The sequence below is a fragment of the Aethalodelphis obliquidens genome, unplaced genomic scaffold (genome assembly GCF_003676395.1).
Source record: "Aethalodelphis obliquidens isolate GAN/ISIS:26980383/991018 unplaced genomic scaffold, ASM367639v1 scaffold64, whole genome shotgun sequence".
Classification (NCBI taxonomy): Eukaryota; Metazoa; Chordata; class Mammalia; order Artiodactyla; family Delphinidae; genus Aethalodelphis; species Aethalodelphis obliquidens.
In genome coordinates, this window is record NW_020838008.1 from 4,583,701 (window position 1) to 4,602,273 (window position 18,573).

The following is an 18,573-nucleotide window of genomic DNA, read 5'->3' on the forward strand; positions in this document are numbered from 1 at the left end:
AATGATTTTTCCCCTGCAATTCATAGTCCTCCTCCTATTATCTATTCCTAGTAACTATGACTCTTGAAAAGTTAGACCTTGATACTTAGGACTATTTAGAGAAAATCAATTACAGCTTTTCTTAGGCTTGGTAGACATTATAAAGTTCTGGTGATGTTCAAGTTTAAGATTGTGCCAGGATTAAGTAATGTTCAGTATCATGTCTGTGGAAAAATGGTCAACTCTGGGTTATTCAGTTTACCACAGAGAGTCTTCATAAGCTTTGGCTCTCCCAGAGCATGATGTCCTTGAGAACAGGGACTTTGCTATTTTAACTGCTCTATCTCTAGTGCTTAGAGTCATTATTCTTAATGTTTAGAACAGTGTCTGGGACATCACAGGTACTCAATAAATTTGTGTTTAAATAATGATTGGATTAATTTTTGGAAAATATTTTAGGATGCCAAATATAAATGTTGAAAGTAAGTAATATTCTAGGGAAAATACAGTAGGGAAATTGAAAAATATTTTTAATAGGTTTTTAAATTATGGGATGAACGTTCTGGTTTTTCATTGCTGTAATAGCAATCATCAGGGGAGATTTTGAAGGTTTAAGAGATTTTCATTTTCTCAAAATTTCCAAGGAAAAGCTAAGAGGAGAAATGAAATACTTACCTCAGTGGTTCTATTGAATCAAGATTGTAAATGTTGATAATGATATCCTTACTAAAACTATGTTATAGTTATTGAAGCAGTAAATAAATAAGTTATTAACTATGACTTTACTCACTTGTTAGTGTCTACAATAAGATAATTATGGAATTATCTTGTTTCATTTATTTCCTATACTAACTTTGCAGGTATATATACATATATTTGCACGCATGCGTGTGTGTGTGTGTGTGTGTATAAACGGAGTGGCTGAAGCAAGTTATCTCCCTTTGTTATTTGTAGAAATATTGCTTCTTATATATACTGTTTAATTATATTTTCCTTATTATTTTCCCCAACTCTCCACCCAAATGTAGATAATTTAAATCCTTATTATTTCTACTTTATAACTAATATATTGAAAGTAACATTTCCTAATTAACATTCTGTCATTTTGAGTTATGAAATACCTATTTCAAAACAAACACCAACTCATATAGTTATGTCCTCATTATTTTGTTTCACAGCTGTAGTGCAGAACATTGGTTATTTGCATCAGTTACGTACTGCTGCATCAGAAAACGATCCCCAGTTTGTACCTTAAAAGAACAAGTATTGAGCTTCCCTGGTGGCGCAGTGGTTGAGAGTCCGCTTGCCGATGCAGGGAACACGGGTTCGTGCTCCGGTCTGGGAAGATCCCACGTGCCGCGGAGCGGCTGGGCCCGTGAGCCATGGCCGCTGGGCCTGCGCGTCCGGAGCCTGTGCTCCGCAACAGGAGAGGCCACAACAGTGAGAGGCCCGCGTACCGCAACAAAAAAAAAAGAAAAAAATAAAAGAACAAGTATTTGTGTTGCTCATGAATGTCCAGTTTGGGCAGGACTTGACAGGAATGGCTTGCCTCAGCTGGGGCACCTCCACTTTCAAGGTCGCTCATTCACAAGACTGGCACATTGGGACAGATAGTCAGCTGGAAGCTCAGCAGGGGCTGTGGGTCAGGGACCTTGTTTTCTTTCCATGTAAACCCCTTCATTGGCTGCTTAGGTTTCTCACACCATGGTAGTTAGTTTCCATATATTCTAAGAAAATGAAGTATAAGCGAATGGTGTTTTAATGCCTAGCCTTGGAAGTTGCATAGCATCACTTAATCTGTACTTCATTGGTCAAGGCAGTCACAAGGACCCACCCAGTTTCAAGGAGAGGAGCCATAAACGCCATCACTTGATGGGGGTTTAACAAGGGTCTAGAATAGCAAGTGGGACAGGAGGTACTGTTGTGTTCATCTTTGGAAACTGCAAAGCACCATGTGATTATTGATTTGTTATCATGCAAATCTATTCTTTTCAGGTTTCCAAACAGGTTTAGAAATGGAGGTGCTGTTGCCTTTGTCATCCTCAATCCTTTTCTATATATTTACATTTATATGGCTCTCTTCTGAATTGGGGCTTTCTTAGCCTTAGGGCTTAGCACCTACTCTTGTACTTTGTAAGCCACAGTGTCTGTCTGCAGGATGCATGCATGAATGAATATGCTCTTCTAATGCCGAGGTTTTCTTTAAGCTTCCCTGATACTTAGAAAGAACCTTTTCTTAGGAGATAATAAAAATCATGAGATTCTTAAGACCCATTTCTTTGAGTATTCCCTGTTTCTGTGATTAGGATCCTTCATTATAAGGCAGTATTTTCATAGTGTTATTCCTAGATGAGCAGAATCATCCGGGAAATTGTTAGAAATGCACGTTCTCAGTCTCCTCTTAAGAATTACAGAATCAGAAACTCTTGAGGGTACAGCCCAGCAATCTGTCAAGCCCTCCAGGTGATTTAGATGCACGCAAAAGTTTGAAGATGACAGAATTCCAGCGCATTTATGTATCTGAATTAAAATTTTCAGGATGTCTAAAAACTCAGAGACTCTGGAGGTAGGACCCAGCAATCTGCATTTTAATAAGCTCTTAGATGATTCTAATATACTGTAAAGTTTGGAAACCATCCATCTAGGTTTTAAGACCTGGTCCTATTATTTGCTTTCTCTAGAAGTTTTGAAAAACCATTGAAAATTTTGAGTGAAATTCTTCATCCTAGCCATCCTAAAGGAGGCTAACGTGAGTCTCTGAGTTAGGTAGTTGTGAAAATTCAGAGGTAACCCATGAGAAAGAGTTTCATAATTTACAGAGTATTCTGAAGATGTTACATGGTCTTAATTTATCACAGCAGCCTGTGAAGGTGACTGAAATTTTCACCATAATGCATGTCTTTATGAGTATGATATTGCCTTAGGAAGCTTGAATGTTAGCTTCTGAATCAATAGCTTTAATTGATCAAAATTGATTCGTGTGTAATCTTAGCTTGCTAAAACGGAGACAGGCTAGAAGGCCATGAGGAGACGGATGAGGATGAGTGGGAAAGATCTGTCTAGGTTACTTTGGAAGGTAAGCTCAGTGAGTGTGTAGCCATGAGGAATTGTAAAGAGTTATTGGAAGAGACTAGAAAGGGAATTTGCTTAAATACACTACTGCCAACTTATATTTTACTTCTGCCTATTTCTGGTGTCTAGGGTTCCATTCCATCTTTTATGCATGGCTGGCTCAAGTGACTCCCTCTTCAGTGTGAAACGGTACCTCTGGACATGGGGCAGAGCGCAGGGGCATTTGGGTCACTTAAAGAAGGTTCCTAAGAGAGGACTATAGTTCAGATTGGACAAGTTCATGTAATGTGAATGCTGAGACACAACTAGTGAGGGGAACTTCAAGGACTGGGCACTGATGCTTGGTGGATCTCTGAAGGCTTCTCTTTCATAACTCTTACTGAGATTTCAGTCTCAATGCTGGACTCAAAAGAGGCAGCTAATGAAATGAAAGCTCTTAGAACTTGGATGAAGATTTAGGGTAGTCTCTCTCTTTGTCTCTGTGCCTGTCTCTCCTGTTTCTCTCTCCCTCTCTCTCTTTCAGACACACACCACCCTTGGGTAACTAAAATAAAGACTGAGTGGGAAGAGATGGGGTGATGATTCAGTAAGACCTCACAGTTGTAGTATAAGCCACTGGCAGGCAGTTCATTTCTTCTGCATAGAAATGAGTCCCAAGAGGATGATTCTTGGATGCTTTGGAGGCAATAGACTTGAGAGCAGATTGTTTTATATTCCATTCAGACCCTTCCTCCGCCTGCTAAAGAGCCTATCCTCCAAATCCTCTTTAGTTTGCAGGTTCTCATTTAGTTATTAACAGATGTACATTACTGATTAATAAAATGAATAAAGGTTCTCTTAATCCTATGAGCAAATTTTCTTTATCAAAGAGGAAATTGTTAATTCAGATGAATCTAGAAAGTTGCATCTGAGTAATATAAGGAACAGGGTATGTGGACATATCCTAGTACATTTGTTTCTACACATTCTGTCTTTTAGAGCTTAAGAAATATATTGTTGTGGAGGAGCAAGTGTTTAGTAATGGTGCGTGAGGAGGTCAAAGTTCTCTTTTAAAAACCCTTCATTTTTCACAGTAATATAAAGTAAGAAAACAAAACAAGCCAAAATCGAAGATTGTCCCAAAGCTGGGACAGTACCCAAAATTTCAGCTTGCATATGCATCTAAATTTGGGAAATGGGTGAAATTATTATGTTGCACAAGCCAGATATTATTGTTTTTATGGAATCAAGAAACTCTACTATCCTTCTTGATTTTAAAAGAGCAGAAAATGAGAGAGTGTCAAGTTACTGTTAGGTTTAAATGAGTAATTACTTGTCTACATAGATCTTTGAATGTAAGATTTTCTTTAGTGTGACATCATTTTATATTAAGGGTCTTTTTCCCCTACACAATATCTTGCTACTTTTAGGTATAATGGCAGTTGTGGTGTATGACTTTTATATACCACAATCTATTTCTATCTTCAGTTTACTCCTTAACTCTCTAAGTATTAAAACAATTTTAAAGTGGGAGTTAAATTTTATTACTCATATGTTTTCAGAATGTTCATGCTCACCTTTAGTTGGTCTTGGCATTCTCTCTCAGTTTTGTGTTGACAAGTAAGAATGAAGGGCAGTGTTCTGGTATGTATAAAACATAGTACTTCTATAATTGTACCAATCACATCTTACACTGATTATTTATTTATGAGTCTGTGTCTCCAATTGCTGCCCTCTAATTGTGAGCATTTCTTGAAAAGGGACTGTTTCTCATTTAGCTTCATGTAATGGTAAATCTCATGTGCTCATTGACATTTTGTTGAGTTTTAAACTGAATATTTCTTGAATGAATTTCTTTATTTTTTAGAAAGGTAGGTGGGGATGCTGGAGATTATATAAAATTTAGTTCTTAATTTATCTGTGATTTTATAAAGTCTTAATAACCAGCTAGTGGAAATGCCTACATATATTGCTTTACTTATATAACTACATTTTATTGATATTTTTATTTTTGTTTATTTTGTCTTTGTTTTGTTCCAGAGTAAATCACATATTCTAGGAAACAATAGTAATTGGGATATTGGGCTTAATTTTTAGACCTAAGGTACATTAAGTGGTACCTTAGCTTCCTGAAAGAGTGAGTATGCTCAGTTTATTCCCAGGTAAAAATTTATGAGGTGTAATAAAAATATGGTTGAGTGAATTTCCTTTTACATTGTAGTGGAAGTATCATGTGAAGTTGATATTCAAAGACTTACCTAAGAAGGTTAGCATTTTATGAAGTGTTCCATTAGTAATGAAATGTTACTTTCGAAAGACACAAATAACTTTTTCATGTACTTCAGACTTGGAAGTTATGAGAAGAAATTTAATGGCATGGAAACCATGCTAGAGTTTTATTTTATTTATTGATACTCCATCTATATGCATAAATGAGATGTAATCATGTACTAAAAGTACATTTATCTACCGTTTCATGTCTATGAATAGGTTAAAAAACCCAGCTTTAAATGAAAACCATTTGTTTTATCTTCTTTTCTTGCCTAAAGCCAACAATTGATTGACTTCTGTAATATGAATTTAGAGGTAACTAAAATCCCAATACTGTTGAAACTACGCTATTATATAACCTGTCAGTTCTTAGTGTTGCCCATAAAAGCCAAATATGTTTTCAGTTGTTCAGCGTATTGTGAAAAGTCTAATGGGGCTTTTTTTTTTTTCTCTTGCAAATTCTCCATGGGCTTTGAGTTACTTCTTAGGGCTGTGTTGTAGTTTTGCAATTAACCTGTCATGCTGAGGGGTACACACTGATGCTTTGTTGTCGTTATTTCCTTTTATACCATATTCCTTCAGTTTATATTTACCAGAAACAATCTATAGTAGCATTGGATGAAAAGAGAGCAAAGCTTTAGTTTTTAAGTTCTCTGTGCGATGTGATTTTTGTTGCTATCACTTCTCCTGGAATGTTCTGGTAGGAAAACTTCTAGACGCTTAGTCTATAATCATAGTTGCTTGTGCTTCTTTCATTCTGCCATTGCTCCTCAGTGAAGGATATTTTTTGTTTTGTTTTGCTTTGTGTGTATGTGTGGTGTTTGTTTTGCTTGTTTTAAACTCACAGAGATGATTTTATTCTGTGCTGTTAGCTTCCTTGAGATGGCAGTGTAAGCTATTTACTCTGGAATAAACTGCCTTTTCTTTTTTCAAGAAAGGAATCAGTTACAGATTTATTTGAAACTAACATGCATTGTATTGTTTCAGAGTTTTAAAATTTCATAATTCTATAAAAGCTAATTATATGTTAAATATGCTGGGTGTTAGTCTCTAATTTTACAGTAGATTATTCTAATAAAATAATAAGCATTTATGTAAATTTTGGAGAGTTCATTTTGTGAGTTTTTTCTCATTTACTTTTAGGTTACTGTAAAAAAATCTTCTAAGAGATGATAATAAGAAATATCTAGGTCACGTATTTATTTCTACTGACCTCTGATTCTTGGAGACTTGTGGAAGAGAAGAATTGTAGTCAGTGAACTAGAATATTTGTGATCATTAACATCAGTATTACATAGAGAAAGACATTAAAATTTAAAAAGTCTAGAAAAAATAGAGATCTGTCTTTCATCTGTGCAAATGATGAACACAGCCACATTTAAAAAAAATTATTTTCCACTGTTAAATATGTTCTGGGATTTTAAATTTATAAAAGAAAAAAATCTTCAGGTTCCTAGCACCAAGGAATACAAACATAGTAATTTGTGCCAGGGTTGTAGAAAGAGTATTGTGAGAAGCTTAAGGGTAATATTTCTTCTTTCTTTGGGAATAGAAAGTTGGCAAATTGTTCATTATTTTTCCTCCTGAAGAAATAATAACAATAACGGTAAGAGAAAAACACTGTATACAAGGCTCTTGTATAAGTGCTTTATGTATATTTTCTCACTAATCTTTCCCAAAGCACATGACATCATTACTGTTACTAAGAATTAGAGTTGAAGAGATTGATGTACTGAAAAATCAGAAACGGAACAGGGTGCACGGCCCAGTCAATGAGATTTAAGTCTGAGATGTTAACTCTGAAGAGATAGATTTTTGTATTAGAAGAGACAATAACTTTGACACTTCTTTTTTCCTTTCTACATTAGCATTTCTACTTTTGCCTCTTCTTCTTTATCCTACAAATAAATCTTTTCTATCAGTGTTATGATACTTCTGTTCCCATCTAAAAGTTGGGAGCTGATAAAGCTGAGGTACAGTGATTCCACAGCACAAAATATATGTACATTAGTTTTCCTGATAAAATCTTTAGTAATAAAAGTGGTTATATTATTCAGTAAGTTGGGCTATTTAATAAAGTTTTAAAGGAATTTTCCATTGGCCAACACTAATCTGAATTTATTTCATGGCAGTCTATTTTTAATATAGAGCTTCTCTATTATAAACATGTTGTTGCTTTTACAGATTCAATGTTTGGAACCCATGTGAGAGCTTAAGAGCAGTCTCCTAAAAATGATTGATTTTTATTTGCTCAATAAATACCATTAACCAAAACAATGTTAATCCAAGAGGACTATAAAATTCTTAGGATGCTTAATTCAAATCAGAGTGACTCTCTTGCTTTTCATGGGCTTTGGTTAACCCCATATACATTAGTTGAATAGAAATATGTCTATGTGTTGAATAGAAATATGTTGAATAGAAATAGAAATGTCTGTGTGTTGAATAGAAATAGGTCTAATGTGTCCATTTAGTGGAGAGGATATCTATCTGTGTCCCGTGGGGAAAGGTCAAGTGTGAGGAAGATGTTTTGTGTCTTGATCCCTTGGTCATTCATTTGTTCAGGTTTATAAAGATCCAGCAGTTACATGACATCAGTCTATAACATATTCCTATTGATAGGTATTTCATGATTCTTTACATGAATAAAGACATTTTACTATGTGGAATAAAGGCTGATTTCAATGTTACCTATTTGACTGCAGAGCTTCTATTTCATCGCCTTCAAGACTAGAAAAAATACGTTTCACTTTTAAGAAAAAATTCCTCGCATTTGGCAAATTATAAAAATAATTTGTCCATTTTTTAGGTGATGTTGTTAACCTTTTATTTGAAATAATATACAGACAGATAGTATCTATATTTACCTCAAAAGTTACTGTCATTTACAAGGACATGTATTGCTAAAAATAAACACTAAAAAACTCTTTATCATAGATATTAAATTCTATAGCAGTCTTCTTGTCTACCCACTAGGTGCTGCCAAAATTATGGTCCTAGCAAAGAATGCAAATTGGATCATTAACATTGGAAAGAAAAATGAAGAAATTGATTGGAATGAATTATGTTAGCTTTAATGAAAGCTTGGCAAAAAATGGATTCTGCTTACTAATATAAATGGCCTAGCTAAATGAGAAAGCTACTTTCTATTCTTAAAACAAGTAGAACATACGTAAGGAATAAAGAATATGGAACAAGATTGAATTAAAGTAAAATGAAATGAAAGAGCATATAATGGTGAAATAAGATTAACAAGAACATGTACAGGCATGGATAACACTAGATAGATGTCTTTGTACTTTTCTTAGTACTACAGAACATCAGTCTCTATTTTTTAATATTTTGAACAGTGCATGTTTATTAAGTAACTACTTGTGTCAAAAATTTTGAGTCCTGGGACTTCCCTGGCAGTCCAGTGGTTAAGAATCTGCCTTCCAATACAGGGGACATGGGTTCCGATCCCTGGTGGAGGAACTGGGATCCCACATGCTGCGGGGCAACTAGGCCCATGCATTACAACTACTGAGCCTGTGTGCCACAACTACTGAGCACATGCACTCCAGAGCCTGCGCACTGCAACAGAAAGATCCCACCACATGCTGCAACGAAGGTCCCGTGTGCTGCAACTGGGACCTGACACAGCCAAAAATAAATAAATTAATTAAAAAATTAAAAAAAAATTGAGTCCCTTTTTGCTATCTATGTATTTTCACATGCATTGTTCCACTTGATTTTTACAAGTTAAGTAGTTTATATTTTTAGTTCCCATTTTTTTTTTTTTTTTTTTTTTTTTTTGTGATATGCGGGCCTCTCACTGTTGTGGCCTCTCCCGCTGCGGAGCACAGGCTCCGGACGCGCAGGCCCAGCGGCCACGGCTCACGGGCCCAGCCGCTCCGCGGCACGTGGGATCCTCCCGGACCAAGGCACGAACCCTTGTCCCCTGCATCGGCAGGCGGACTCTCAACCACTGCGCCACCAGGGAAGCCCAGTTCCCATTTTTATATATTATCAAATAGAGACTCAGAGAGGATAGCCTGAAACTGGTACTTTAATAACTAGCCAGTAAGAGATGATTAATTTATTTCACATGTGATTGATGAGGATATTGATGATTCATTATCACCAATCTCTTATCTATCTTTTAGACTCTGTGCTCCAGTTTTAAGATATTTTAAAATTTTAAAGTATTAGCAAGAATACAGAGTCTAAGCTTAGTGGCCTATCCCTTTTGTTCATTGACAACTACTCTGACTTTTTTGCATTGTTATAAACCTATATATCACACCAGGTTGTGCATTTTCTTGGACAAACGTAGAGCTGTAAGATATACATTGTACTTTATTTATGCCTATAAACCAATTCTGACATTAAAATAAAACCTTAAAATGTGGGGGAAAAATGAATTGATATTCCTTGGATTTCAAATTCTATCAGTGATTATAATCTCAAGGATGTTTCTTTCACTTTCTGTGAGGACACTGCTGCCCAGTCATAGGAATTTGAGCTTGGACTTTGTCCTATTTAGCTGGTAATTGATGATACGCCTGCACTGGTTTATCCCTGACCTTTGCATGGTTCTCTACTTGAGTTACTGTATACCTCAGGTCCATGAAAAAGGCTGATACTCCACAATATATATGGGGATTGAATACTAGTTCTGCCCATTTTAGCTAGCATTTAGCTAATCACTAATTATGATTAATTAACAGTGTGAACAATATGCAATCTGTAAGTTATCTAACCTACTTAAAAATGAAAATTTAAAATTATCTATAGAATATTTTTAACCTAATTAAGATTAGTTAATTGTATTAAAATATGCAATAAGATGTTTAACCTACATAGAAATTAAGATTTTTAAAATCGAATAGTTTTATGAAATGCATTCATGTGCAGAAATGTGTATTTTAATCTCATAAGAAGACTGATACAAGGGGACTAATACAGGGATGTGCTATATGGAAGATCATATGAGCAAGAGAGTCTGCTGAATGAACATCGAGGAAAATAAGCCTCATTGAGAGACAAAAAGAGCAGTTAAGAAAAAATCCTAGTGACTGCAGTCAAAAGAAGCAGGAACCCTATTGACCAGGGTTTCTGAAAATCTGCTGCTTGGCAGGCAGCCTCCAGTGGGGTTGATTAGAAAGAGCCCCAGTCTGCTGGGTCACCAGAGGCCCCCTCGAGGTTAACAAGTGAAGTGACAAGGCTAAAAGGAAATTCTCAGGTACTTCACTGATTTAACCATGCAATGGCATCTTGAGAATAACAGCAAATGGTTACTAAATTTTCCGTTGCTGCTCAGGAGAAGCAATAAAATGATATTGTTTGCAGAAGATGCAAATTTATGTTTCTGATTGAAACTATATAGGTGAAAGTGGCTCATGTAATATTTAATGTAGATTATACAGTATAATATTATATATTCTGTTGATTTAACCTCCTAACATCACTTTTGGTAAGACTGCTTGTCTTCTGTTTCAGATAATCCCATCTCTGCTAGAGGTTAACCATTGAAGGGCATGGTTAAAGAGGGAGACCCCCCCCCCCATAATAATTGTCTGAAGGGAATTTTTGAAAGATGGTGTTGGTTATGATGCTGTATCAGTTTTTACCAAAATAGATTTGGTTAAATCCAAAACTGACCTCTCTCTCTTTCTCCCCTTTTCCTTCTCTCTCTCACCACTTTTGGCATGAGGGATAAAAATAAAATGAGCTATTAAACCAAAATATAGTTAGAAAATGTAAAAAAGAAAAAAACATTAAATTTTTCTTGTGGTTCAGAATGGTCACTATCAATTTCTTACTACAGTGTGTTGTATTAGTAAAGTTTAACTCCACTTAATGAACTAGGAAGCTTTAGTGACACCATTAATTCTCTGAAAATTTTATGTAGAGATGTTTAGGAATTAACATCTGTCACCTCAAGTACCCACTTCTGTGACAATCAGTGAAGACTTTTGACTTCAGAAATTCTTGTTTTAGTAGCTGAGGTAAAAATAATTCCATATATGAAACACTCTTCGCTGTTCAGGTACAATATTATAAAGCTTTGCACATTTGAAAAACAACTGTCCCTACAGCTTTATTTATATTTTTATTTGACACCTGGATATTTTATTTTTGTTATTCTTGTAGAACAGAATCCTGTAATGATCGTCCACATTTGTAGAGCAAATTGTCTCCCTTCCCCTGAACATTGCAATTGCTGTAAAAACAACAGGTTTTAACCAACAGGAATAAACGAACAGAAAGAGTGTGTATGCATTTATGTTTTCTATGATTGTATATACTTCCATTTTCTTGTTTTAATACTTTTTCCTTATCTAAGTATTGAAGTCCAAATAAATAGGGATGAGAACGTCTTATGTAAAATGATTGCTAAAATCATGAAATACGGCAGGAATAAAACATTTGGAAATTGTAGAAGGAGGCACTAGAAAATGGCCAGATTATACTGGGACCACTATAATCATAGGAACCAAAAGTTTTAATTCCAGCTCCTTCATTTATTAACTCTGTAAATTAGAAAAGTTACTAAACCTGTCAGCCTCTTTCCTCATCTACCTTTGTGGATGGGTGAGATTGAACAAGGACACATGTGAGAAGTTCTTAAGCAAAAGTAGATGCTCAAAACATGTTGACTGCAATTTTTTAGTGAAATGGCTCATGTTCTATAGGAAGGATCAGCTGACAGTACAAAATTTTAGTGAGATGAATGTCAGTAATTAAAAAGATACCAAAACAAATTTTGAAGTAAAGTAACATATAGTTTAAAGAAGACATTGGAGCATACAAAGAATTTTTTCCATGATCATTATCATCATCAGCAGCATTGTTATTATTGGACATTGTTTCAGACCACCACAGATGCTATTTCTATTAATTTGTAAAGTAAATGCAATTAAAAGTCATTGTTATAAAATTGGCTACTACCCAGAAGTAACATCAGGCTAAAGAAGTGTATTTTTTTTTTTTTTGTTTTGTGGTACATGGGCCTCTCACTTTTGTGGCCTCTCCCGTTGTGGAGCACAGGCTCCGGACGCGCAGGCTCAGCGGCCATGGCTCACGGGCCCAGCCGCTCCGCAACATGTGGGATCTTCCCGGACCGGGGCACGAACCCGTGTCCCCTGCATCGGCAGGCGGACTCTCAACCACTGCTCCACCAGGGAAGCCCAGAAGTGTATTTCTAATGCAATTTTGAAATCACTGTATGGAATATTTGGAAATGTTTGGTGGAGACTGGCCAGTGAATCACTAAGGAATTATAGAGGTAATTAGCTTTATTAAGTATTTTGTTTTCTGGTATCTGTTGTGTGTTCATTTAGTTTTCAGATGGTTTTAATTTGTGGTAGCTTAAATAAAAACAACTAGATGTTCAATTATACAACAAGTAAGAAGCAATATATCTGTAGGAAAGTTATGGATTGTTCATAGAGATAAATGTGGTCTGGAAGTTTTAAGATTCTAAACATCAAATATATCAACATGGTTATAGAATATAGTTGATGATACTTCAGCTATATTTGGAAGATAATTACTGATTCCTATCAGGCTGTGTGCTTTGACTATCAAAAGGTTGAGTTTTAAAAAAAGGAGTATAGACATTGATTCTGGAGTCTGTGAACATAAATAGGTCTGAAATTATCAAAGCTCATTGCTTTTGGTGATATCTTGCATATAGATTATTCAGAAATATTGGTGAAAGTGAATCAAAATAAGGAACTAAATTTCCACTTTTAATAAATTGTCCTAATTAAACTTGGAGATAAAGAAATATATTACTAAAGTAAAAGCAGGGCAGTTCTAGTCATTAACGACTTATGAATTAACTTAAAAAAAAAGGCCTACACTATAGTGACACATAATTTGAATTTTAAATATTTCTCATATCTGATAGTTCTCACAGTTGCTTTGATTTATATTATTATTATTTTAACATCTTTATTGGCGTATAATTGCTTTACAATGGTGTGTTAGTTTCTGCTTTATAACAGTGTATATTATTTTTATGCATTTATTTTATTTTAAAATTTCTGTTTTTCTAAAAAATACTTCATACCAAATATGCAATATGAAAACATTCAATTTATAAAATACAGTGAAATTTATATCCATGTGTACTAAAAATAACATACATGCTTTATAATACCCATTATTAACTTATTCTTTTACACTTTCTAGGTTGCAGTCATAGCAATAGCAAATGTTCAAATAAGTGTTGGAGATTCTGAAAATTATTCTGATTTTTTAAAAAAAATCTAAGCACTGTCTTCATGAAAGTTTGAAATGGCTGATATCATTTGAATGGACTTCATATTTTAATCTTATTATACTCCTAAAAAAAATACAGTGCTTTAGAGGTTTTTTTTTTTTTGGTGTGTATTTCTCCATTTGAAAATGCCAATATTTGGAGTTATTCCTGGACAGTCCAGGTTTTCTGCGACCTTTGTCTTTGGTTCAAAATTACCTCGATTTTGCAGTCCATTATGAAGACCTGATACCTTCCACAAAAGCAATTGAAAAATATATCAATGACATAAAAGTGTTTTTCCTACTTTATGAAGCTGATAGTAAATACATATTCTCCTTTTCCTAATTTCTGCTACAAAGTCTTTCTTTTAAAACAGTAGATTTTTAAAAACTGTGTAATACCTTGTACACTGTCTTTAGACACTAATTAGTTGCTTGCTATTAAAAAAAGTTTGAATAAATGGCTTTATACATTCTTCATAAAATGCTAAATGCTAATGTTTGTATTGATGATAGTTAGTATGGCCATCAGAAGTCTTGGCTCTGGTCTAGACTCACATTCAATTGGTATTCTGGTGCTGTTCTTATGTTTATTTTTTACACTCTACTGAGTAGAATAAAGAATTAGTGGCAGGACTTTTAGAAACAGTAGTATAATATGTTTACACTACCACTACGCATGCACACACAGATCTAAAACATATATCAACATATACCCCTCTCTATGTATGTGTGTTTATTTACCTACATATATAGAGTTTTTTCTATAATACACAATCACTTAAAATCTTATTCTTTATGGTTAATCACCAAGAAGATTTTTGTTTCATATGAAATGGAAAGCAAAACAAAACCTCAGTGTTATTGGGCATTATTACCATGCTTTCATATGTTTACTCCTACTTAATATTAAACTCATTACTAATCCCTTTGTGGAAAAAAAGCAAGTTTTGAAACACTTAAATTATTTAAATTTTGTTGGGAAAATTGTTTCTATGTCATGGAAATATATTTTTATTCATTGATTGGTTGGTTCAAGCTAAAATTTAGTATTTCTGCTGTACAGAGACATAACTATCAAGAATATACCATTTACAGGAATCTTGATAACAGACTATAAATCAGGATAGTTTTTATTTTGTCTTCTTATTGTCCTATGTAATTATGTTATTTATGAAAACAGTATGTTAGAAAGTGACCACCAAAGAAAATAACATTATGCTTTCTTCTGCCTTCATTTTGAAAAATTATAGAGCTATCATAGGCTCTTGGATATGTCTCAGGGTATTTCTCACTCAAATTTAAATGGAAGAGAAAACAAAACATCTCTGGTAACAGCAAAGAGAACTGCAGATGGACTTCCATCTCCGCACCTGGATCACCACAATATATGCCTAGAACAATCAAAATGCATGACTGATGCCATTTGCACAATATGAAGTTATAATTACATGTAGGGGATTCTTGGGATGATTTATTTTACTCTAAGCAACAGCTGCTAGAACTTTAACTCAACTTCATGTCAATTATCTAGAAATACCTTTGAACTTAAAGAAATAAAAGTAAAGGAACCATTGTGACAAAGAGAAAAAGATCTCAAAGGAAATATCAGGCATCTATTATCTCTTTTTTTGTCTTAGACATACCAAAAGTAATGCAGATAATGAAATATCAGTATCCAAATCATGGTAACTCCTGTTCAAAACAAGGAAAAAAACTTGTATGCATGCAGGAAAAAACCCCAATAATCTTCAATATAGTAGATATTTATCAGTTTTTTTAAAATTTTATTTTGCTTGCCCGATTTTTACCTTCCTCTCTTTATTTGTATCTTGGTAAGAGGGTAATTCCTAGTGACTACCTCCTGGAAGCCAGTCAACCATATCATCACTCTGCACTATACACATAATGGGGCACATGAGATCAATTGAGCTAGTCAGCTGCACTGCTGTAGGGCTTTGCCTCTTCATCTGGTGATATGAGGATGAGGGGAATCATCCACTGTCGTGGTGGAGGCAGTGAGTTCTGAGTGGACACCACCTGCTCTGAGATTGCTGCTGTGGTTTCTCCTTCCTGTCTTGGCACTGGCCTGTTACTCAGCTGGTTCTTGAGCTTCCAGCCAATTCCATGTCCTGAGCTACGTGTCTCTAATACACTTCCAACAAATTATTTTTTCTAAAATTTGCTAGATTCCATTCCTGCTTTTTGAAACCAATTATACTAACTGATGAAGTTTTAAACATACTACTTAATTGACATGAAGTTTAATTTTCTTCTGTTACTTCCATGGGACGAGATATGTGAACACCTGAGTATCTGAAGAATCTCTAAAACAATTGAGAAATTATGGATTTCATTTTCTGTCTGCTCATCTGCATGTATATATCACTTTTTGACTTCACTTTCTTTTTATTAATCGTGGTAAAAAACACATAATGTTAAATTCACCCTATTAACAAATTTCTAAGCATACACTACATTATTGTTAAATATATATTCATTGTTGTACAGTAGATATCTAGAATGTCTTCATTTTGCATGACTGAAACTCTGTACCCATTGCACAGCAAATCCCCATTCCTCACTCCTAACCCACCCCCAGGCCCTGGTTCTAAGTTCTGCTTCTATGAGTTTGAGTACTGTAGCTACTTCTATGTGGGGAATCATGCAGTGCTTGTTATTTGGTGACTAACTTATCTGATGTAACATAATCCTCAAGGTTCATCTATGCTGTAGCGTATGACAGAATTTCCTTCTTTTCCTAAGGCTGAATGGTATTCCATTGTATGTATATGCCACATTTTCTTTATAGTTCATCTATCGATGGACCTTTGGGTTTTTTTTCTCCCTCTTGGCTATTGTGAATAGTGCTGTAATGAACATGGGAGTGCACATATCTCTTCGAGATAGTTTTCAATTCTATTGGATACATATCCAGAAGTGGGGTTGCTGGATCATAAGTAATTCTATTTTTGATTTTTTGAGGAACCTCCATACTGTTTTCCATAGCAGCTGCACCATTTACATTTCAATAGTGCACAAGGGTTCTAATTTCTCCACTTCCTAACATTTGTTATTTTATGTTTCTTTAAAAATTTTTTTTGTTTTTTGTTTTTATATAACAGCCATCCTAACAACTGTGAGGTGGTTTCAGTTTACATTTCCCTGTATATTAGTGATGTTGAGCATCTTTTCATATGCCTGTTGACCATCTGTATGTCTTTGGAGAAATGTCTATTTAAGTCCTTTTGCCCATTTTTAAATTAAGTTATTTATTTTTGCTATTGAGTTGTTTGAATTCCTTATATATTTTGAATATTAACCCCTTATCAGAAATATGGTTTGCAAATATATTCTTCCATTCTATAAGTCGCTTTTTCACTTGGTTGATCTTCTTTTTGCTACGTCTAAGCTTTTTAGTTTGATGTATTTGTACTTGTCTGTTTTTACTTTTGTTGCCTGACTTTTGGTGTCATATCCAGGAAATTATTGTCAAGACCAATGTTATAAAGCTTTTCTCCTATATTTTTTCTAGGAGTTTTATAGTTCCAGGTTTTATGTTTAAGTCTTTAATTCATTTTGAATTGATTTTTGTGTATGGTGTCAATAAGGTTCCAGTTTCATTCTTCATGAAAGCATGTGGATATCCAGTTTTCCCAACAACAATTGTAAAAGAGACTATCCTTTCCTCATTGTGTAGTCTTAGCCACATTGTCTAAGATGATTTCACCGTATATGTGTGAGTGTATTTCTCTCTATTCTTTTCAATTGTCTTTATGCCAGTACCACACCAGTTTCATTACTGTAGCTTTGTAATATATTTTGAATTCAGAAAATATGAGGCCTTCAGCTTTGTTATTCTTTTTCAAGATAGTTTTTGCTATTCAAAGGCCTTTTTGGTTCCATATGAATGTTAAAATTGTTGTTTTCTATTTCTGCAAAAATCACCATGGGGATTTTATAGGGGTTTCATTGAATTTGTAGCTGTCTTTGGGTAGTGTGGACATTTTAACAATATTTAGGTGTTAAACCCATGAATATCAGGTGTCTTTCCATTTATTTGTGTCTTTATTGCATTTCTTTTTCTTGCCTACCTGCTCTGGCTAAGAATTCCAGTACTATGTTGAATAGAATTGGTGAGAGTGGATACCTTAGCCTTATCCTTGATCTTAGAGGAAAAGGTTTCAGTTTTTCAGTGTTGAGTATGATGTTAGCTGTGAGCTTTTCATATATGGCCTTTATTACATTGAATTAATGTCTTTCTATTCCTAGTTTGTTGAGTATTTTTATCATGAAGGGATGTTGAATTCTGTTAAATGACTTTTTCTGCATCTATTGACATGATCATGTGATTTTTATCCTTTGTTCTGTTAAAGTGGTATATCACCTTATTGGTATTCCTGTGTTAAACCATCCTTGCATACCACAGATAAATCCCACCTGGTCATGATGTGTGATCCCACTTGGTGACAATGTGCTATTGAATTCCATTTGCTAGTATTTTGTTGAGGATTTTTGCATGTATACTCATCAGGGATATTGGCCTGTAGTTTTATTCTCTTGTAGTGTCTTTGTCTGGCTTTGATATCAGAGTAATGCTGGCCTCATAAAATGAGTTTGGAAGTATTCCTTCTTCTTTAATTTTTTTGGAAGAGTTTGAAAAGGATTAGCATTAACTCTTCCTTAAATGTATGGTAAAATTCACCAGTGAAGCCATCTTGTCCTGAGCTTTTTTTTGTTGGAAAGTTTTTGATTATTGATTCAATCTCTTTACTAGTTATATGTCTGTTCAGATTTTCTATTTATTCATGATTCAGTCTTGGTAAGTTATATGCTTCCAGTAATGAATCCAAAGCTGGGGTTTCCTATTCTGCTGTCTCATCAACTAGAACTCATTCATTTCCAAATGCAACAATGGTAGGGGAAAAAATCTCATGTGGCACTGGCTGTAAACATGAAAGTTTTAGTATTTGGAAATGTTATTAGTTATTTATTGCTGCATAATAAATCACCCCAAAACCT